This window comes from Megascapheus bottae, chromosome 1, assembly GCF_031878675.1.
Source record: "Megascapheus bottae isolate mThoBot1 chromosome 1, mThoBot2.hap1, whole genome shotgun sequence".
NCBI classification, from domain to species: Eukaryota; Metazoa; Chordata; class Mammalia; order Rodentia; family Geomyidae; genus Megascapheus; species Megascapheus bottae.
Genome location: NC_143509.1, coordinates 65034752 through 65056993, shown reverse-complemented (window position 1 = coordinate 65056993; position 22242 = coordinate 65034752). Strand labels below are relative to the sequence as shown.

The window sequence follows — 22242 nt, the reverse complement described above, 5'->3', positions numbered from 1 at the left end:
AGCGGTAGGAAGTGAGGGACACGGAAGGGGCGGGGCCTGGCGAGACCAAGTGGCGCTCACGGGTAGGGGAGATAAGGAGCGGGGCTGGGTGAGACCAATTGGAGGCGGGGAGGCTGCCCGGAATGGGCGGGGCGAGGGTGAGCCTGCGGCCTTCGGGGCTGGACCAGCGTGGGGTGAACGTCTGCAAAGGCCCGCGCTGTGGTTCAGCTCTCGGTTTCCCAAATCCTGGGGTCTGTCCAAGTCTCTAGAGAGAATTTTGTATGGTGGGAGGGTTATCTGCTCACTTGGAAGCACTAGGGATGGGACGCAGCACTATTTTGTTTAAATTTCTCCTGCTGGTATTCTGAGACACAACCCAGTTTGGAACTACATCGAGACATTTTACAGATAAACAGGCCCAACCCTCAATTCTGCCTCAAATATTGGGGGTAATGGGAAAAAAATAAGATTAAAAAGGATAGTGCAAGCGGGGCCGGAGCGAGCGGGGCCTGAGCTAGAAAGGGAGCCTAGCCGGGCCGGAGCGAGCAGGGCCGGAGCGAGCGGGGCCGGAGCGAGCGGGGCCAGAAAGAGAAAGGGGCCAAAAAAAAAAAAGATAGTGCAAGATGTGGCGCTTGTAAGGAACATGGAAGATTTACTTAGAGTAATCAAAGGTTTGTTCATACTTTCAAAAGCCAAGACCCATCAAAGAAAGCTAGAGGTCACTTGACCTGATTCACCACCTCCAGCTATCAGAATCCTAAGTAAAATGATATTGCAAAAACCTCGATGATCACGTTGATTTCTTTCTGATAGTTCATTTGTCCTCAGCCACACTGATCAGCCCTGTGCTTATAGTTAAGGCTCCCTGCCCTGCCACAATGTGGAGATGGGAAGTTAGTGGGTTTTAAAGACTACTATTAATTGTTTTCTTAGGAAATTGATTTAACTTACCCATAACCCTATGGATAAAAATGAAGATGATAATAATTACTGCCACCTAGGTTGTACAGTGCCCAGCTTACAAACAAATATTTACTCTTAGTAGATGTGAAGTAGTCTTCTTATTGAAACATTGTCCAAGCTCTGTACCTTTGCAGATACTACTTCTAACTGGACCATTTCTCAGCTCCTGGGCTATCATCCTCATACCAAAACTTTATAGAGACCCCTTTCATGTATTACTATTATGCCTTGTGTGGGTCTATATATTAGCAAATTATCACAAACTTTCTGACTTGGAAACAACATAGTTACATGGTCAGGGGAGCTGGGGGAGAGAGGGTGCATTCAAACCATAACAATGTGTTTGCCTGTATATGTATGTAAGCATGTGTGTGTGCCAAAATGTATTATTCAGACACACAAACTTTTTGATTCTGTGACCTGTTAACTTCAATCTCATGCTTTTAACTGTGCTGTGATGCTAGGACTGGGACTGTACTTTGCTAAGTGTCTATCATACCAATATGTGCCACTAGAGGGCCCACTTAGTCCTCCAGTGTTGCCTAGCAAAGGTCTTCAGCCCGGAGGAATAATGGCAGTTAGTTCAAGTTACTGGCTCTTAAACATTCCCAAAACTACCCTAAGAAGTACTAGCAGTACCCTGATGGTATTCTCAGAGATCTGAACCCCCAATTCTGCAGATCCCTTCTTCAAGTTTAAATTCTGTAAAGTGAACTAAATTCTGTGTCCTGCTTCTCTAGCACCAGGCTCTATACCTGCTCTCAGTTATCTCTGTGCTGCCTCAGTATTGTAGTTTTACATTTCAGCTCTTAAACATCTATCTAACCAATTCCCTATCTTAAAATTATCTCTAGTGAAATGCATAGTATTTATTCTGTTTTTTCTAAATAAAGGGCTTTTACTCAGATTTAGAACCGAAGTGGTCCCAGGGAATGAGCCCTTGGTATGAGATTCTGTAGCTGGTTTTGCCACATCCTAAGCTTGGTCCTAGCAGTGATCTGTTTCATTAAGGGGCTGTGGATTATGAAAAGCTCATGGCAGGTGAGCCCATGAGAAGCAGGTAACCTTCATAGTGGCAATGACGTATCTCAGTGCCCCGAGAGCCTATGAAAATGACACTCGCAGCTCAGATCACAGCAAATGAACCCTCTAAGATGGGCCTGACAGCAAAACCCAGTTCTATGAATTGTAAAATTAAAATTTGATTATATCCAAGTCATACGATCACGATTCTCATAATGACTGTTAGAACATTCGGTAATAGGGACTCTGAGCTTTGTAGTAGGAACTATCTGGTTAGACCCAGGAGAGAGAAGAAATCTTGGCAAAGCCTGACTTCAAGTTCCTCAGACTTGTGTTAAGACCCCATCTCATAACCTCAAAGTCTATGACAGTCACTTTTCACTACCTCCAGCACATTACCAAGAGCCAGATCTTAGTTTGATCCAGGGGACAAGTACAAAGTTTGGCATGAAAGAATATTACAGTTCATAATTGTCCAAAATAATTGTAAAATGAAGTTCATTTTTAGCAACAGAATTAAGCTTATTAGACCACAAAGGATGGGCTATAAATACTAAACTAAACCAAATATACTGATATGGGTATCATACCAATTACTAGAGAATCTTGAAGCTAGATACCTATCTAACGCTTACCAATTGAATTATCTGAACTTTCCCAGTATAATGCAGAGAGAGGAATACAAAGTTAGTGGATGTCAGTGTTGGGGTGGATATATCATCTGGAGTGGACTTGCTCACTCACCCCGAGCTGTGTCCTCCGAGAAGACTACACTGGTTCATTGATAAATACACTAAGGAGTGACTCCACTGTCTTCACAGCAGCTTGTGAAGTCTGTCTTTGGTAGGTTAGGGTGATGGTGGAAGATGCAGGTAATAGGCTCCCTGATTATTGGGAGAAGGTGGGATCCTACAGTGATGGAGGCTGATTGGCAATGGCTGGCTATAAAACGCAAGAATGGGAGCTGGGAATGTGGCCTAGTGGTACAGTGCCTAGCACGCATGAACCAATGGGTTCAATTCCTTGGTACCACATACACAGGAAATGCTGGAAGTGGTGCTGTGGCTCAAGTGGGAGAGTGAGAAAGCTCAAGGACAGTGCTCAGGCTCTGAGTTCAAGCCCCAGAAAACACACACACACACACACACACACACACACACACACACACACACAAATGGTATGTTTACCAATAGACAATAAGAACACAATAGTGAGCAGATTATTTAACTATCACAGATCTTTAGTGGTGGCTAATTGATCAAGGTATTTATAGAAAGTACATATATTACAGCCTATTAAACTAGTATTTCATCTATACCACAGAGGCCAGAAGATTGATTTGAGCACCAAAATGAGGACTTCTTAGTCAATTTTGGGACTTGCACATGTTCAGTAACAAAGTCCTTAATGGAGAGGGAATCCAGAACAAGAGGTCCATCATTGTCATTTACGGTAAGAAAACTCAAAAGCGTATATATTCTGTTGACATCCAGTACATGCTGCTCCCAAATATGGCACACCAGAGATTGAGAAACACACAGAAGCAAGAAAGTCAGTCTCTCTACGACTTATCTCCACACTGACTGTGCAACAGAATAACTTAGACCCCTTGTACAGTAGCTGAGATCCACCTGAATAAAGCAGATGACACAAGACTTCTAAAGATTTGGGCTCAGAACCTTTCCTGCTCAAGTCCTCTAAAATCAGGACCAGCCAAATTGGTCTCTTTATAATCTGGTGCATGCTCTCCTTACTCCTAAGTGCCCACCTGAGTGGATTAGATGCCCAAAGCCCTGCATTCTAGTAGTGGATGACATTTCCAGACTTTCCTCTCCCCACCCCCCACCCTCCCACCCCCCGGCCTGGAATGTGAACTCAGGGCCTGGCCTGGGTGCTGTCCCTGAGCTCTTTTGCTCAAGGCTGGTGCTCTACCACTTTGAGCCATAGTACCAGTTCTTAAGTAGTTTATTGGAAATAGTCTTAAGGGGAAATTTCTGCCTAAGCTAGCTTCAAACCATGATCCTTAAATCTCAGCCTCCTGAGTAGCCAGGATTATAGGCATGAGCCACCAGTGCTTGGCCAGACTTGTGTGTGTGTGTTTTGTTTGCTTCTATGAGTAAGTTTTATTTCAGATTTGTATATGCTTGTTGCCATTGTAGGAGCAAAGCCACATCATAGGATCAAATTTTCCTCATTAAAAGAAAACTTAATTACTGGATTGGTACATGATTCAAGAGAAACTATCCCAAAGCATTCATACCATATTGTTTATTCTTGAAGATTTGATTTCCCAGGCCAGGGGTGTGGCATAGTGTTAGAGTGCCCACCTAGCATGCATGAAGCCCTGGGTTTGATTTCTTGGTACCACATACAGAGAAAAAGCCTGAAGAGGTCAAGTGATCAAGTGCTTGCCTTGAGAAAGCTCAGGGACAGTGCCCAGGTCTTGAGCTCAAGCTCCAGCACTGGCAACAATAGGGAAATCAATTTCCCTATTCAAACCTAGGCTTATGCTTTTTAAGAAGCTCACAAGCAAAGCAAACCCACAAGATGGAGGAGAGCCACTGCAGTGCAGAAACACCTGCTCATACCTGTACGGGAGCTAGGAATGTGTTTTCTACTGAAAATGGAGGGGCAGAGACTGTCCAGTTCAAGGTCTCTGTAACTATTCAGAGTAAGATTTACTCAAAAGAGACTGCTACGCAGTCAGTCTCTTTTCTGATCCAGGCAGAAAAAGGTTTATTGGGGAAGCAAACTGCTGGCCCACGTGAGATGGAGGTGTGCAGAGAATGAAGAGAAAAGAGAAGAGAAGGAGAGGGAATTTATGGTTGAGAGAGAGTATGTAGAGAAAAGTGGGAGGTGTGACCACAGCAGGTGCAGAAGTCATCTCAGAGCCTGGGGAGCCTCTTACTCACTGTCCAAAAGGATGCTTCAATGCTTTCTTAATTGGTGGATGTTTTGTTCAGAAAGTGAGCTCAGAAGAGGAAGAAGTGACCTCAGAGCCTGGGGTCCTTTGCTGACTCACAGGTGATTACTAGTAAGGCCACCTGCTGTCCTTCCTTCACAAAAGGAGAGTGGGAGAAGAGGTTATTCTCTCAGTCAGACATAAAGTTCAGTAGAGTACAGATTTGAATCCAGAAGCCTGGTTACTGACCTTTGTGATGTACTGGCTTCCTTATTCTTTTTTTTTTTTTTTGGTCAGGGTGATATATAGAGGAGTTACAATTACATACTTGAACATTGTTTACCCCTTCCCATGCTTTTCTCCCAAGTTATAAAGTTCATTTCCAACATATTGTCTTGTGAATATCGCTGTTACTTTGGTTTGACCTTTGTCCTTTGTCTCATTATCTTGTTTTTTTTCCCCTTCCCGTCACTGATTCAAATAAACAAATAAACATATATACAATATACCAGATACCAAAGTCAGATACAGAAACCACAGGGGAAAAATTATAAGGGAAAGCCAAAACAAACAAACAACAAAAAACCCAAAGAGTAAAGAAGTAGCTTCACATCGTACATTAAGAACAACAACTACAAGAATAAAGCTCTTGCTTTCTTATCCTGGAGTTCATTTAGCTTAGCCTCATCCTATATGGCCATATGTGCATCGCTTTTGAGCTATTGTGATCCTCTGCTGGGAAAGTCTTAGAAGCATGCTAATTATTACAAATGAGGGAATATCATGGAGCCTATGTTCCTTTGGGTCACTTAATATGATTTTTTTCCCCAAACTTTTCCATTTCTTTATGGATGGGGCAATGTTATCCTTCCTGATGGCAGCATAGAATTCCATTGTGTATGTTTACCATCAAATCTTGTTGCTAGTCCATTGTGAATGTTCATCCATTCATCTACTGAGGGACATCTGGGTTGGTTCCATATCTTAGTTATTCTTATGATATGAGATTGTTTCTTATTTCTTAATTGGCTGTCTGTAGCTAGCAAAAGCGCTTTTTTTTTTTTTTTTTTTTGGCCAGTCCTGGGCTTGAGCTCAGGGCCTGAGCACTGTCCTTGGACTTTCTCAAGGCTAGAGCTCCACCACTTGAGCCTCAGCACCACTTCCGGCTTTTTTTTTTCTATGTGGTACCAAGGAATTGAACTTGGGTCTTCGTGCATGCTAGGCAAGTACTCTACCACTAGGCCAAACTCCCAGCCCTAGCAAAAGCTTTTTAAGGAAAACATGTTTGCCTACTAATTGGCTTCCCATATCTATGAAGTATATGATTGATGTATATTAAATGTTCATCATAGATACAACCTGAATGTGCTCACTAAAATTCATGTTAAAATTCTAACCACTAAATGATTTTAGGAAGTGGGGCCCTTCAGAAGGTGTGAGGTATTAGGGGGAAAGATTGGAGCCCTCGTGAATAGGAATGGCATCATTTAACAAAATAGAATCAAGGTATGTCATTGGCCCCTTCCACCATGTAAGGCCATGGTAAGAAGGCAGGAGTGATGAAGCAGGACAGGAAATGCCCTCACGCAGCCTACATTTCCTGGTGCCTTGATCTGAGACTTTTAGCCTCCAATTTTCTGAGAAGTAGATCTTGGTTGTGCATATCCAGTTTGATATGTTCATGATAGCAGCCTCAGTGGAGTGTGACATTGAATGAATAGCACCAGATGGAAGGAAATTCGCTCTTCCCTTATTGTATGTATTGTTTTCAGATGAGGAAGATAGAATGTTTTGAGGAAGAGGCAGAGACCTTTTTTGTGTAAGTAGAGGTTGATCTGACACATAGAATTATTTGGTTGTTCCTAGTGATCCTTTAAGTCCTAATTCAGATCATTCTTGTTTCATTACTTCAAAAGCTAGTGTTGGAATCATACTGGTCTCATGGTACTGTACTGCCTGGGCAGCCTTGATCTTACGGCATTTATGTTGAGTTCTGAAAGTATTTTCCCAAGCATGAGAAGTATCATTCTTAGTGTTGGTTCAAGATGGTCAGTAAATACTTACGGAGTCAATGCAGAATGAATCAATTACCTTATGAATTTTTTTAAAAAAATCTTCCAATATGAACTAAGTACTAGCCTTACATTATAGTTTCACAGTCAAAAACTCACTAGAACATGTTTGAGTGTACAATGGTGCATGTTGCGTTAGTATCCCATATCTGTCTTCATTTTTTCCCCTTGATTCTAAAAAGTATCTTTCCTGCAGATTTTAACCTAAAATGCTTCTTTATACTTGGATGTACTTTCTAAGAATTTTGTCATTTTCAAAACTTTAAAATAAGCATATCTCTTTTGCAACATAATTTCAATGCCACCTTCTTTTCATGGAAGGACTTGGTGATGGTATTAGTCCAACATGTCTCATTTAAATTCCTGAAGTGAATTTGATCTGAATGGATCAGTATAAATTCTAGTTTACAAAGCCTGGCTTGTTTAAGAATACACCCATTTTCTGGGTCAAACGTTAATTTCCACTTTTCAGGAACGTTAAAAGCCTTTAAAGAATCTAACCGTTATCTTCAGATATATGAAATGTATTGAAGAAAATAAAGGAGAGAAATGAGAAGTGAGTTCATCAACAATGTTGAGAAATTAGACTCATAGCAAAACCATTCAAATGCCATTCATTTGGTGTATCCTTCCTTTGTAACACTGAAATTCACACTTCAGTGAAACTGCATAGCTTTCAGGGTAATTATTCCCCATTGGGTCTTTTCTTTGCCTGACACCTTCAAGTGGACTTAAGAAATCAATCATGCATGTTCAATACCTGTTTATTCCTCCAGGGGGCAGCAAGCATCCATACCCAGGTTATATTCCAACTTGATCACTGGTTTCAGTTACAAGCCACGAAGAGTAATTTCATAATTCCAGCTCCACAGCCTCAGACAGAATGGAGACAAATCGATTTATCCTTGGCAGAGGAGATACAAATAATCAAAGAAATGTCTCCCAAGAAAAGTAGAAGAACATAGTTTCAAGGTTTGGCCCCTAAAGAGAAAGAAGGTCATGTGTCCCGAAAGCCTAATTTTAAATGGGAGTGGCCGAGCCTAAATTTATTCTCCAGGAGCAGAATCACCTAACCCTGAAAATAGCTAGATTTTAAAAAGAACAAAAGGAAGGACAAAGGCAGCTGGGCTCACACCTATAATCCCCCCACTTGAGGGGCTGAGCAGGAGGATGGCAAGTTCAAGGCCAGCCTTGAGCCTGAGCTGTGCAATGAGTTCCAACAGACCACATAGAAAGACCCTATCTAGCAAAAAGAACAAGAACAAAAGAGTTCACAATCAGATCATTGCATCCATTTTATCTACAGTAAACATGAAATACCCAAGATTTGGCTTTGAAGGAAATGAAATTATTTTCTTCTTTTGTTTTTCCACAGTCAGCTTTATAAGGTGTATAGGGATTCAGTTGCTTGTTTTGCTTTCTTCTCTCTCGCCAGTTACCTCCTGAGAGCTGGGCACAGATTAGTAAGAGTCTCCCCACTGCAGCTGCCAGCAAGTCTGAGCCTGATTTGGTGAGTTTCTGAAAAGGTACCAGAACTGCCTCCCCCCAGGGCTTCTAATGGAATATAACACCCTAGAACCATGCCAAAAGACAGAGCCAAGCCACATTTCAGTGTCTGTTGCAGAACCAAAGAGACATTTTTTTTCCTGAGAAGTTGTGGCTGAAATCTAATTAAAGTGCTGGCTTGGGGGAACTAAAATGGTCAAGAAAATAATATGCACTCCCAATATGTTCTAGAGAACCATTATCTGTTCTCTCACAGAAACACTAAATGCACGTGTACACATGTCAGAAAACAAATTCTCAGTCAGGGCAATTGTGTTCTTAAAATCTTTCTCTGTTACCCCAGGATTTAGTTCTGGCTATTCTCATAAAATCTGTTATTGCAAATGCTGGCATAGCAAGAGTTTTGCTTCAGGGAGTATGTGATCCAGGCAGTACAAAGATGCATTCAAGTAACAGCAAGGTATGGCTGTCTGACAAAGGAAATGCATGAAATCACATCTAACTTGGGTTTACTTTGGAATTAAAAAAAATAAGGCAGCCATTAAAACTAATGTGGAAAAAATTCCCTATCAGGATACAAGCACCATAAGAACAATAATATTTTATTCCTTGCTTCATCTTAAATGCCTAGAACCTTTCAGATGCTCAGTGAATTGTCAAATGAAGAAAATAGTTAATATACCTCATAGCAACGACCAGGATATTTCTTAATATATTCAGTGTCCATGGTATTTTCTTCCTCCTAGCATTACAGCAGAGCCCTTAAGAAGCAAGCAGGTACAGGTTGACGAACTGACTGGGTGGGAAATTTCCATCTCATAGTCTTTCTGGAACAGGGTTGCTAGAATTAGCAAACAAAAATACAAAGTGTTCCAGTTCAATCTGAATTTCAGACAAATGGATTTAACATGGGATAAACTGATACTACAAAAATATTCATGGTGTATCTAAAATTTAAAACTCACTGAGCATCCTATATTTTAACTGGCAAACCTTGCTCTGGATGTCCACTTTCAAAATGAAGAATGAGGGGATTAGCCAACTTTAAAATGATGATGTGTTTTCTTTCGTCTGGCCACAGAGAGTGTATCCTTTCAGCTTCAGTGTCTGAATGGCCTTGTAAGATGATGACATCAGCAAACTCCACTGAATCCCTCCAAATTGAGCTACCAAACACTTTAGTATTGAAAAATGTTCCTCAAATATTTTTAGCTTTGTATTGCTCTTGTTTGTTGTTTTCCAGTGTGAATTGCAAATAACTGCTGTGTTTGTTTTGAAAACTGAGGTCAGTGCCAAGTCCTAATGCCTTGCAGGGCTCTGGTCTTCAGATCCTGTGAACCAGAGCCGGCCCGGGCTTCTGAGTAGAGGAGGCCTGTGCGTAGCATGTCCTGCCTCTTGTCCTCTGAGATGTCAGAGGCACTGATAATGCTTGTTTTCTACTTGTAGACACTCAGACTCCCTCAGCCACATTTCCAAAGGGGAATGCTCAGTCCAGAGGCACTGGGCGGAAGAGGGGTTCTTAGTGTAGGATACAGTTGGGATTTTCACATCCTGCAGGCTGGGAAGTCCACCTGCATTATTATCTGTCTGTTTGGGACTAGCTTGTCAGAGCCACCAGTAAGAAATCCCTAGCTCCATGACTCCATCTTCCCAGGGACTCACAAGAGCTGTGTGCTGAAGGGCTGGGAGGAAGTACTGCCCAACGCCTGAGGAAGGAGGTACTGGACCTTCTGGCAATCTTCTAGAGGACAGGATACTTGGGTCTAGACCCTCTATGCAAGAAGAAGATGTTAGTCTCCTCAAAGCCTGACTGGTTGACTAATAAGACATATTTAGGGACCCAAACATTGTTCTTGATGGCTGTAGTATGATATCTGTTATCAAAGCTGGTGCCACTGGCCTACGTCCCTGCTTCCTTGGGCAAGAAGGCACCTACTCATCCACCTGCCCTGTTGCTCTCGAGATGTAATCTGGCCTTCCTTTGAGTCTGGTGCCTTGCTTTGAACTCATAATTTTAAGACCATTTGTGTCAGATTTATTCATCTTCCTTTGACCTGAACAACAGGTGGGCCTGGTAACTTCTTTATTCCCCTATATGTTTACCAGAGAGATCTCCAGAAGATGGAAGCATAGGTTTAGAAGGCCTTGTATTTCCTAAGTAACTTGTGGTGAGTTATAAACTCCTTCATCATAAAATAGCACTAACACTAGTGCTAGGAAATGTTTCATGATGGATTACATGAAGGTAACTACATTAAACAATGGTATGGATTCTGCTGTTTCCAACATCAGTATGGTTTAGGAGATATGATCTCCACAGTTCTGCTCATGAATATGAAAGTGGGCCCTCCTGCTCACTCAGGGGAGATCAGTTCCTGTTTAGAGTCTCAAAGGAAGTGGTCTACCTCATCCTGAGCTCAGCTCTACTCTTCCTAACAGCTTCTACGGGAACAGGACCTGATGCCTGAGAGGAGCGGAGGTGAGTGACTGCATAGGACAGAAGAATCTAGAACTTTAAATAATTTTTTTCTAGACATCTCCATTATATCATGTAACTTTTAAGGTTAATGTTGCTGATAAATTAAGTTGAGTCTCTCTAGCTTTCTTGCTAGAATTGCCATTCTGTTCCCCAAGACTTCTGAATCTTGGCACTATTAAACATCTTGAATGGAATAGTCACTTCTTTGTTCTCAGGGGCATCCTTTGCATTGGAGGAAATTCAACAGCATCAATTTCAAAAGATCTGGAGGCACTGCCAAATGATCCCTGAGGAGCACAATTACCTCCCATAAAGAGTCAACAGAAGGCAAGATCACCCCTAATGAGAACACTGCTCTGCCTTACAAGGCAGAATGAAGCATTCGAAAGCTTTGTGACTTCATCTGGCATCCTTGGCAGTCTACAAGAAGGTAAAACTGCTGCTTGTTATAATGAAAAGGTATCAGAACCAGGCGCAGTGGCTCACACCTGTAATCCTAGCTACTGAGGAAGCTGAGATCTGAGGATCAAGGTTCAAAGCCAGCCACCCTCAGTGTCCCATGTTATAGGATATGAGACCAAATTAACAATGAGGAGAGCAAAAAGGAGGGAGTAAGTACTCTCAGATCCTGTGTTCTGAGTTCAACATTTGAGATATCCTTTAGCAGCTTTGGTGAAATAACATAAATGGTTGGAAATAAAAGTATGGGGCTCAGAGAGACTGAGGAACTCAGAGCCAGGGTTTAGGAGCAGAGGTTAGTAGTAGGGGTTAGTAGCAGAGGGCAAGGAATAGCAGAATAATTGAGGGGGTACCATCTGCCATAAAAGAAAAGAAGAGAGGCTAGGAAGGAAGATGGAAGCACAATGATATGGAAGTCATCATAGAAAAGGGATTTAAAAACTTTAACATAGGCTAGAGTGATGACTCAAATGGTACAGCGTCCACCTAGCAAAAATAAGGTTCGAGTTCAAATCCCAGTAGCACCAAAAAGAACCAAGAAAAGGAAGGAAAATTTAACATTTCAACAATTTGAGTGATGGCAAAGTTGGTATGAATAAGAGCTGGAGAAGAGGCTGTGGATATGTTGACCTGGAGGTCCTTGACTTTGGGAGATGAGATTGAAACAGAGGAGAGGCTGGAATCAAATCATCATAGAAGGTAAGGAGTAGAAGGTGGACTAGGAGGTTATGAGGGCTGAGATAGAAGAAACCCAAGCACATGAGTGACACAAAGGCAGTCTCAGTGCCAGGGAAGCTCGAGGGGAAGATTCTGTTTTGAGTTTGTGCAAGACTGCAACTTGTTTGTTGACAGAAGGAAAGGAGCTGGATGACATCTCTGGCCATAAAAAAAGATGCAAATCAAAACAACTCTGAAATTCCAGCTCACCCCAGTTAAAATGGCCATGATCAAGAAATCTAATAACAGATGCGGAGATGTGACCAGGAGGAATCTCTACTACACTGTTGGTGGGAGTGTAAACTCGTTCAACCACTATGGAAAGAAGTATGGAAATTCTTCAGAAGACTAAACATAGAGCTCCCGTATGACCTTGCAAAATTTGCAAGAAGGTGGGACAGAATGGGGTACATGAGAAATGAGTAAGGGCATCTTCTGTGAGAGAGGGGAAGAAAAGTGATGAAGAAGAGTGCTGCATAACTAATCAAAATTAAGAGGAGAGTGGAGGGACTTCGTCTCTGTATAGTCTTGCCTTGCTTGAGCAAAAGGGTGGATTGTTTGCTGAGATCCTCAGAGTTTGTGGAACTGGAGTTCTGCAGATAATCCTGGATCAAATATCCCAGGAAATTGGCCAGCGATGATTTAAAGGATTCCTAAGCTGCAATGAGGGCCTAGGGTTCCTTTCAGATCAATGTACTTCCTACCTGAAAAACTTATAATTACCCTTCAACATCCAATTCAGGTGTTCCATTCTCTGATTTCTCCATGCAGAAGCTGAACTGTGAGGGTTCTCCCCTCTCCACCTCCATGCTCTTCCTAGAAGGCTTCTTCTAAATCCTAAAGCTTCTTCTAAATTCTCAGTTCACTCTTTCATTTTCCTCATATTTGCTCTTGAGCAGCTCAAAAGTTGAATCTCATCTCTGAACACCCAGTATCTGCAGGGCTCCATGATTAGTATAGGTTAGTTGTTCATGTAGCTACAAGTAGAGCGAGTTAGTGAAGTAAAGAACACATGAATGGATGTTATTTCCCCTCTGGTGGAAACCAGTGTCTGCTGATGGTCCCTTTCAGTAAAGTGCATTTCAAGGGCTGGCGGGACTTCTTTTCTCACTGCACAAGATCCAAGAAAAGACTCACATGTGGACACATGTGGAATAAAAGCAAAGGAGAACACTCATTGCTGTGAAATGAATGTGAAATGCACTCCTGTAAATGTTTTTTTTCAAGATACACACGTACTCTTGATTAGCAGCAGAATGAGTGGGATGATTCAGCTGAGTGAAAAAAGCAATGGGCCCTTGGGCCGGGAGTTTGGCCTAGTGGTTAAAGTGATTGCCTAGCATGCATGAAGACCCAGGTTCGATTCCCCGGTACCACATACATAGAAAAAAGCTGGAAGTGGTGCTGAGGCTCAAGTGGTAGAGCTCTAGCCATGAGAAAGTCCAAGGACAGTGCTCAGGCCCTGAGCTCAAGCCCAGGACTGGCAAAAAAAAAAAAAAAAGTAATGGGCCCAGGAGATATTTCACTGGGACTGGATGCATTTCCTAAATGGCAGTGTGTAATCTGGAAAGCACAGCACAGCAGATATATTTTATGGTGGAAAAACAACCCTCATGACTTTCTTGTTAAAGCATTTTTCTAGCCTAGCCTTAAAAAGCCATGAAGTCTTGTTTCATATGGACTTCAGTGAATTGAATAGAAACAAAGGGAGTGTTGTTTGCTGAACACTTAGCTCTGTGCCCTATGTGGCTATCTTCACCTATCACCTTTCTGCTAGGTGGGTGTGAGTATCTCTATTATACAAACGAGGAAACTGAGGCAAGGAACAGTGAGGTGAATAAACTAGATTTGTTGTACCCAATCAATGCACAGGGTCAAGTTGAAAGTGAGGGCTTCCAAGCTTAAAGCCCACTTTCTTCCCAGTCTGTATGAAGATGCTCCCCTGAGCACCACCAAAAAAGAATAGTAGTAAGGACACAAAGAATGAGGCCTCACATGGACAAGGGCCCAGTGCTTGCTTTAAAGTTTTACTGTTGCTGTTTTAGATTTCTTAATTCTAATTCTTTCTTTCTTTTTTTAACAATGGGTCCCACAATTTATTTCACATATAATTCTTCATGAGCTCCTGTCATGTTGGGAAGTGAGGAGCTATAAGAGGCCATCCTCTCCCCACTCATCTTAGAAATAAGGAAACTAGGGCACAAGAAGATGGGTAGCATTGATCACATAGCACATTAGTAGCAGAGCATCAGGACAACCCAGAATGTCAGAGTTCTTACTCCCCTCTCACCCTGCCCTCTCCTAAGAGCCTTGAAAATTAGGGAAGGCTCTTCTTTATTGCTGAAGTTTATCTCTAGCCAGCATCATTTGTAATTGACAAGGCCTAACTTGTTTTACTCCTGGACAAGTGGCTCTAATTTTTCATAAAATCAAATGCATGTCAATCTGAATATTATTTCAGAAAACCACAATGTGGTTCACCTGTGGTGAAAGAAAACTTGAGCTGAGTGTCCTGGCAAGCATCTCTCTCTCTCTCTCTCTCTCTCTCTCTCTCTCTCTCTCTCTCTCTCTCTCTCTCTCTCTCTCTCTCTCTCTCAATTCTAATGTGACCCTGGCTGAGCCAGGTACAGATAATTGCTAGAGCAGTCTTTGGTCAGATAAAAGGCCATGGCTGGGTTTCTACCAAAGCTCACCCAGATGGCTAAGAAATTTGTGCCCTAGGCATCTACTGAACTGATATCCCATGCATGAAGAAGTATAACTAAACATTTGTAAGGGTTTCATCCAAGTCCACATATTTAGAGGTATGAAAAAATAGAATATGAATTTCATCACTGTGTTGTGTGGCGACAGAAATTAGTGATGAGAATGGACAAGTTTGAGTCACTATCTTTACCATAAAACTATATGAAGCTATTCCAGAGTCAGATGTCTTTAACCAGGTTTATCCCTTTTGCTAGTTTTAATTTAAAATTAAAAGCAGGTTTCAGTAGAATCATGCATCACTTAACTACAGGAATACATTCTAAGAAACACATGCATCATTAGACACTATTTTTTGTTGTTGTTGTTTTGCTTTTTTGTTGCTCATGGGGCTTGAATTCTGGGCCTGTGTTGGGAGCCGAGTGTAGGGTCAGACTGACCTTGGACCTGCACTACTGATTAGAACTAAGTACACAAGGAGATAAGCTGCTATCATGATGACTTTGGGCTATGTCAATCACTTCTTGTTTAACTTATCTGAAGGACTTGATTACCATTTCATACGAATGTAGTCCCTGGCAGTTTCCTGGTTTTAAGAGAATATATAAGACTGGAACTAAAAATAAACGAGGCTACCGTCTTAAGTTCACGGCCTTAGGCTGCAGTCTTACAGCCTTGGGCTGCTGACTTCTTAAGCTTTAGACCTCCCAACCCCATCTCTTTCTTGTCTATTTCTTTTCTAGTCCTCACCCCCTAAATCAGGAATCCTGATTTGTTGCCGGCTGGCTCCAGCAAGCCTGGGCTGTCCCTGAGCTCTTCAGCTCAAGGCTACCATCCTACCCCTTGAACTACAGCGCCACTTCTGGTTTTCTGGTTGTTAATTGGATATAAGAGTCTCACGGACTTTAGTTCCCAGGCTGGCTTTCCTCAGGTCTCAGCCTCCTGAGTAGCTAAGATTACAGGCATGAGCCACCACTCCTGGCTCATTAGGCAGTTTTATCATTGTACAAACACTACAGGGGGGTCACCAGGCCATAGGAACTTTTAGCCCCTGCATAATTCATAGCCCATTGTGCATGCGGCTCGCAGTTGGCTGAAACATGGCTATGTGAAACAAGAACACACACTCTTCCGTGTTCTGTACTGTCACACAACTTCCCAGTCCAAAGTCGACCTTCAACACAATGCTACCATCCAATCCACCTCCTGCCTCCCACCACTGCCCTCCTAAGCAAGTTTCTCCAGCAGTTTCACACCAGCTCCTTTCCCTCGTACCTTTCTACAGATACACGTCGTCTCATTGATCTCCTTCAGTGCAGAACAGTTCCTTTTCTAAACTCTCAGACTGTGTGTCCTTGACATAGAGGATGGACCTTTTGTTTACTGCAAGAAGCCTCGGATTGCATCTGCTTCCAGACTCAAATCTGGTATTCTTGGTAGAAAAACTAGAACGTGTGGCTGTCCCCTCGCAGTCCATCATTTTCAGAGGCTGCACTCTCCCTCTAGTCCTAGTGCTGTTCACCCAGCTGGATCTGTCCGTCACATTCTCCCATGTGGAGACATCACTTGTGCTTTGTATTCGAATGGCATAGTATGAGATCTTCCAACATCACCCATGTGAGCTAGTTCTCATTACATCTCTACCCATGGCTTTGTATCCATTGAGGATTCCTGATTTTATTCATCACCACTGTCTTGAGTGGAGACTATCATTACTATCACTGACTAGTATTCTATTGTAAGAAAAGACTTTTCATCCCTTTCATTTGGTTATTTATGCATTCACTGATTTGAAGTTCTGTCTGGTATTTACATTCTTCATTTTGATGGTAAAGTTCCAAATTTGGACACTGGCAGTTCATTCTCCTTTTGATGTAGTCTATAATTTCTGAGCTCTTCTTTACTTTCTGCCACAAATGATCAGGCTCACCTTGTTATTGCCTTCCCCTCACCCTACAATCCACCAGGGATCCGTGGCTCCTTTCATGGAGGAGATGTTTAAGAGCTAAGATCCAAGGACTGGATGTGTTTCTTGTTACCTGTATCTATGACAACAGTTTCTGTATCTCTATATATGTCCTAAAATTCTTAAATGCAAACCAGTACTTCCAATTTTAATTCAACATCTTCACATCTTTCTAGCATTTCCCATATCCATTTTTGTAGATATTACTTCAGATGGAGAGAAACATGGATCTACCTGTCCTTCCTATATCTACTATTTGCTCAGTTGACAAACGTACTGAATATAACCAGTCTCCAAACTTCTATTATCTCTGCCCCCACCTCCCATATCTTCCTCACTATCTCCCTCAGGCATCTGGTTGCCTCTCACATCTCAAGATCACAGAGTCCCTCCTCCCCCCACGCCACCCCCACTTCTCTCTACTACTTCTGTGGATGGAAATGTGAAGGGGTTCTAAATATGGAGACATCATTGGATTAGAGGAGCAATAGAAAGACAGTATTTGTGTCTAAACCTGAGGTCCCAGCTATCAAACTCACCTGTGAGCTTCTCCTGGCACCTCTTTCATTCTTCTAATCCTTTGTAAATATTAAGTGCTGTCTTAGAGTTTAGGTCTCTGGTGAAGTTGGAATACCCTTGGAAATGGTAGGGAGTTATACAAATTGAGGAAGAAGATAAGATGATGACACCTGAATGTGTTCAGATTGCTGTAGCAAATTATTATAAAAATGGGAGCCTTAAAGAGTGCACACGTGTACGTACACATACACACACACACACACACACACACACACACACACTTCTCCAAGTTGTGAAAAGTAGAAAGCTTAAAGTCAAGATGGGAGAAGGTCCCATGTCTAGTAAAAAATTGTTTACTCATTTGCAACTGGTCATCTTGCTATTTCCTCGCATGATAGAAATATGTGAAGAGAGAGAGATGGACAGAGAGAGAGAGAGAGAGAGAGAGAGAGAGAGAGAGAGAGAGAGAGAGAGAGAGAGAGAGGTCTTCATAGTTTAAAGTATATTAAACATGTTTCTACTTTCCTATTTTATTAAAGCTTCCAGCAATTTCTCAAGGTCTTACTTAGTGTGCTTTTTCACTCTGGACAAGGGATTGCACTCCAGGGGATGAGTCTAGCTAATAGATGCACTTTTGTCTTGAGCTCATCCTACCAGTGCCTGAGTCTTAAGGTAGGCCTTGGGCTGTTCTAACCTGTACCCCTACTGAGCAACCTCGTTGTCATCTTTTCTTAGTCTTTACCATATGTCCTAATAGGAATCATAAACCCAGCACTAAATTTCTCAAGCCAGAAGAGCCAAGACAGAGAACTATTTGTGCACCTGAGCCAAAGTTAATGCGTTTCCTCCAACTCTACACGAATGAAGACATTTGTCAAATATTTATTCTGGAAAAGAAATTAAAATCAAGTTAATAGGAAAGGAGAGTGAATGATTGAATTTTGTTATTGCCTTTCCTGGCTCCCTAGATTTCTAGAGAAAGTCATAAAACCTTATTTGTGCTATTCATTTTCATATTTTCATGCTTATATTATAGCTGAAAGAAAATCAGAGCTGGCTCCAGATTAAATGTTTTTGCCTGGAAAAGGAACACTTTGTCCTAGAGCCACCGCTGGCACAGCCCCCAGTGCAAACACACACAATAAAGTTAGAGTGAAAGTTAAACAAGAGAAGAACTGAGAGGAGAAACACCCAGCATGGTAGGCCCTTCACGTCATTGAGTCTTTGAGAAATAGCTACTGAAGATACAGGGACTAGACAGCTGTTTGCTAGTGATAACAGGTTGATTTCTGAGATCTTTCCCTGAGCTCACCATGCAGACTTTTATAAAGGAATCACACAGTGGATATCTCACAGATTGCTGTGTGTCAGAGTGCTTAGAGTTTAGTGTTAGAAGCACCTTTTCTAAGACAGGCAGAAAACATGGATGTTATTTTGTTTTCCAGAGTATTATATGTGCATTAAAAAAATCAATGCATAAGCCTGGCATTGGTGTCTCATGCATATAATCCTGGCTACTCATCAGTCTGAGATCTGTAGATTCATGAAACCAGGCTGAGAGGAAAAAGTCCATGAGCACCAGTCTCTAAAAGAATCAGCAAAAAGTAACGCTGGAGGCATGGCTCAAGGGTAGAGCACTCCAGCCAGACAAGCAAGCCGAGACCCTTACTTCAAAAGTTGTTCTTTAAAGTATCAGTAGAGGAAAAGGACAGAAATAAACAAAGACTAATTGATGACCAAAAAGAAGACCACAATATCGAAAATAAATTTGGGTCTATAGCAAAGACTGGGTTGTAAAGGCATTTCCATTGTTTTCATAAGAAAAATTATGAGCTGAATATGCTGGGGCACACTTGCAATCCCAGCTGCTTAGGGAGTGGAGCCAGGAAGCCGATGAGTTCAAGAACAACCTGAGCAAAGTTAGAGATCCTGTCTTAAAAACAAAATACAAACAAAGGGTATGGCTAAAGTGACAGAGCACTTGCCTTACGAGTATAAGACTCTGGGTTCAATCCCTAGGATAGGAAGAAAGAGGAAAGGGAAGAAAAGAGGAAGACAGGGAGGAAGAAAGGAAACAAAGAGGGAGGAAAAGGAGGAATGAAGGAAGGAAGAGAGGAAGAAAAGGAGGAATGGAAGGAAGGAGAAAGAAGTGAAGGTAAGGTATTGTACTAATAAAGAGAGGAAGCTCAATCAATAGCTTCATTTCTCTCTGCCCTGTGTTACAATGGCCTTAGCGTGTGAAAGAAGAAGGTCTAGTTTTATGGGCAATTTATGCCACACCAGTATTGTGCAGGTATTGGTTCAGATTGGCTGAGATGGCACAGATAGCTAAATATTCCAAGAATTCTTTAGTTGGTTGCTAAACTATTATCAAGTTGAGACTGATTGCACAAATGAATATTGAGGGCCAGGAGTTTGGCCTAGAGGTGGAGCACTTGCCTAGCACGCATGAAGACCCAGGTTCCATTCCTCGGTACCACATACGTAGCAAAAAGCCTGAAGTAGTGCTATGGCTCAAGTGGTAGAGCTCTAGCTTTGAGAAAGCCCCAGTACAGTGCTCAGGCCCTGAACTCAAGCTCCAGGACTGGCAAAGACGATCAAAACAATGAAAAAATGAAACCATGAAAGCAGATAAATGCTACTAACCAGGACTTTGCAGAGAGCCTGTCTGACAACACCCCACCACCAGTGAACACACACACTCCCACAGGCTGGAGATGAGGCACTTCGAATTAGAAGTAGCCTAAGAAACCAGACAAAAGGACAACACTGGAGCCAGTCTCCAGAAGAAAGCAAAGTCATTGGGTACCATGGAATGGCTCCTTTTGAAGCAAGCCTTGAGAGAAGAAAACATCCATGCTTCATCCAAGCCATTCCACTGTTCCCCAGCCAGAACCAGCCCATCAGCCTGTTTATTTTGTAGGCAGAAGCAGAAGGGAATACCAAGAAACGAAGGGAAGGGGCTGAGAATGTGGCTTAGTGGCAGAGTGCTTGCGTGGCACGCACGAAGCTCTAGGTTCAATATCTTTGGTACCACATAAACAGAAACTTTTTAAAATTAAGTTAAAGGGGCCAGGAATTTGCCCTAGTGGTAGAGTGTTTTCCTAGCATGCATGAAGACCCAGGTTCAATTCCTTGGTACCACATACATAGAAAAAATCTGGAAGTGGTGCTGAGGCTCAGATGGTAGAGCTCTAGCCTTGAGAAAGTCCAAGGACAGTGCTCAGGCCCTGAGCTCAAGCCCAGGACTGGCAAAAAAAAAAAAAAAAAAAAAGAAGAGAAGGTAGAAAAGCTACTGACACATTGAATTTATTAGCCCTTAAGGATAGAGGGGCCTTAAAGATTATTCAACACAACCTTGTATTTCCACAGAGGCAAAATGACACCACAATGATATAGCTATAATCAGTTGCCAACCACTGTCCCCGGTGTCTTCAGGCACTTCGCTGGTTCCTAATCTTGACCCTTCTACTGCTATCTCCAGTATGTCTTACCCAGAAAAATATTATCTCTTCCTTCTCACCAGAGCATTGAATATGCATTGCTTCTGGGAGAATTAAATTTATTAATTCCCATAGTGAGGGTCTTGCCAACTCAGAAAGGGGATGTGTGGTTGAAGAGCTGAGAGTGAAAATGTCGTGTATGTATGTAGCAGCCAGGGTAATGGAAAAATGTGTTATTTGTTATAAATTGAGTTCCAAGTCATAATTTTAAATCATAACCTTTACTCCCTAAGAGGCTACCAAAAAAAATAATAACCTGGTGATCTCAATTCCTTCCAGCTGGAAAAACGTTGATGTCATTCTGAGCCTCGCTTCTGTGAGAGTCGGTTTTATGGAGCAGCCAAGGCAGAGGTGACAGAGCTGGAATGGGTGCCTGACACCAGACAGATCCCTCTAGAGACATTTTCCTACTTGTCAGTGATGTATCTCTCACACAGAGGAGAGAAACCGGTGTTGCGGCTGAGCCTGCTGTGCCTTCTTGGGATAGAAGAATCAGTTCTGTATTTGCCATCAAACCCCTGCCAACAGCATTAAACTCACACTGTATTTTAAGAAGAGAGATTCTCCTCCAGCCAGGATAAAATAAAGGCTTGATGACAGAACAATTCTATACTGGTACCTGGAGGGATGAGGGGACTATAAGCTTGGTGGGCCTGATACATCTTTGTAGCTAACATTCCTAGAGAAGGCACAGGGAAGAGGCAAACCTACTTTGGGCAAAGGAAACTTTCTTTGAGAAGTAGATGACAGTTTCTTTAAAGGAACATTTTGGAGAACTACTATGTGTGAAAGAAGGTATATTTTGTACCACTTTTTAGACTCTTACTTTGTGCCTAATAATTGTTAGAACTGAAGTAATTTAATGGGCCAGATCACCATTCATAGACATGCCCACCAAACAGATAGCTGACACCTCCTAGCTGGAAATAAGGCCTAAAACCAAGCAAAACAGAAAACATTTGCTACACAAATGTCCTCTGAGTTCTCACGCTATCTCCAAAGAGAGCAGCTCCAGGACGAGATGGACTTTTACACCATAGGCAAGCTTCTGACCACTCTGTTAGATTGGAGAGGAATTCTGGGAAGTAATTTTTTTTATTTTAAGATCAAATCATCTGTGTAGAGTTACTAATGATGCCATTATACTCAAGTTTCCTCTGCCTCTCAACTCACAGAGTAGAAAATGGAAACTTCAAGAAACTAAAAACCTTCCTTATGATCATGTACTAGTTGATTACAGAACCTGAATTTGTAACACACCCCACAGTGTGTGTGTGTGTGTGTGTGTGTGTGTGTGTGTGTGTGTGACCTGATTCACATATTTAGGTATGCTGCTGGTTGCAGAGCATTCCTCCTTTGCGCTCTCTGTCTCTGTTTTTGTCTCTGTCTCTATTTCTGTCTCTCTGCCTCTCCCCCTCCCCCCAGCCCCGGACTATAAAAGTGGGAGTGTT

The 22242-nt window shown here is 42.1% G+C and overlaps 1 long non-coding RNA gene across 1 annotated transcript; it reads left to right on the top strand.

The window, feature by feature from the left end:
- Positions 1-7818: 7818 nt before the first annotated feature.
- On the top strand, positions 7819-21338 carry LOC150069339 (uncharacterized). Its single transcript, XR_016535410.1, has 5 exons — positions 7819-7911; positions 8375-8449; positions 10885-10924; positions 11140-11354; positions 21071-21338. It is a non-coding gene; the product is annotated as an uncharacterized LOC150069339 (long non-coding RNA).
- The last annotated feature ends 904 nt before the right edge of the window (positions 21339-22242 follow it).